Genomic DNA, 1,726 nt, shown 5'->3' on the forward strand with positions numbered 1-1,726 from the left:
AGTCTGTGTTGGGCGCTGTGCCGCACAAGGTCTGCCGGCCCGTAGACCAAGGGGTTGCTTACCCCCAAGCTCCAGTCTGTGTTGGGCGCTGTGCCCCACAAGGTCTGCTGGCCCGTAGACCAAGGGGTTGCTTACCCCGGCAGGGTAGATCTGGGTGCTTGTTAGAGCCCGAAGCATTGGAAGTAGCCTCCTGGGGTCAGCCGAGCCAAGGGAGCAAGAGGGCTGGCCTGGTCCCTCCAACATACTGTCTGCCAGGCCTGCTGCAATAGCTAGTGGCATGGATTGGGGAGGGGCAGTATGCCAAGGCTCAGGAACAGTGCAAAAAAGCAGCCTCAAGCAAAACAGTAGCAGGGGCTCGCCAGCCCTTTTGGCACATGTCTAGAGCACTCAGACACAACTTACGGGCAAAAATTCAGATGCGTGACGTGTGGCAATGCCCAGAGGATGCTTGCGGTTGATGGCTGCCCCCTCCAACCCAGGGAGACCTCTTAAGTGGCCCTCCGGATGTCCTCCCTCGGACCCGGTCAGGGACAGGTGCGATTTGAGGCTGACCGGTCAATTTGGAAATGGTTGGCGTGCCCTGTCGGAGCGGCACGGGCTTGAGCCCGGCCCCCGTGCTGTGCCATGCTGTGCCGTGCCACACGGTCAGAACCCAGAGCAATGGGGAGGCCGGATCCACCCCCTCCTACTGGAGCTAGGTCAGGTCAGTAGCCCCCCGGGCAGACAGACAGGGGAAAAGACCAAGAAAGCAAACGGAGGTGAGGAAAACCCAAAGTGACGGAGCAGGGCCACAGTGTGTTGTCACAGCCTGAGGCGCAGGGAGCTCCTGGCCAGTCTGGGCTCAAGTGTGTCATGTGAAATGACGCCAGGCCTTGTGAGGCTGCAGGGATACCGCATACCCCCGGTGGCAAACACCTGGCAGCGGAGGGCAAAGGCAGGCAGACACTTCGTGGCAGCTCACGAAGAACTGACGAGGCTAGCCCCTGGCTCGCAAACGGGCGGGGACTCGGCCCGGCTGCGTCATGGCTTGGCTGCCAGCCCTTTCTGGGGTTGGGAGTGGGGGGAGCCGTTACTTCCTGGGCTGGGTGCGGGGGCCTGCTTGCTGAGCCTGGCCCCGGTGCTCTGGATGGGGGAATTGAAGAGATGCGGGCTAAAGCGGGTGGTGGAGACGCGTGCTCTCCGGGAAGGCAGGCCCTGGGGCCACCCGGTGCAGCCAGCTGGACAGGGTGGACAGAAGTACTGGCAGGTCGCGGCTCTCGCAGGCAGGAAATGCCTCGAGCCGGCCTTTCCTCTGTTTGTTGCACGGGGGCTCGGACAATAGGCTGTGCGTCGTCGAGCAGCCCCGTTTCTGACCCGTTGGAAGAATGGGGCACGCAAGCTCTGACAGACGCCGCGTCTGTGCCGGCGAGCACTTGGGAAGGGGCCAGCATGACGCAGCTGACCTGCCCTGGCACACCTCCCTGGGGTGCATCCCAGCCATGACGTGGCACAAAGCGTGGGGCCGCCTGACCATGGGACCTCTTCGACTGGGAGCACGCCACCGTTCTCAGCCGAGGGGAGAGCTCCCTTGGGAGGTCCCTGAAACTGGTGTGCCACGCATGAGAACGATGCTTCCCTGGCGAAGCGGAAAAGGTCTGTCCTGGATGCGAGCGGCAGTGCCCAGGCCAGAAAGGCAGACCTTGCAGCAGGGCGCGGACCAGGATGGGACAGTGCAGGGCCCCAGAAG

Source organism: Crocodylus porosus, unplaced genomic scaffold (genome assembly GCF_001723895.1).
Source record: "Crocodylus porosus isolate Cpor-Errol unplaced genomic scaffold, CroPor_comp1, whole genome shotgun sequence".
NCBI classification, from domain to species: domain Eukaryota; kingdom Metazoa; phylum Chordata; order Crocodylia; family Crocodylidae; genus Crocodylus; species Crocodylus porosus.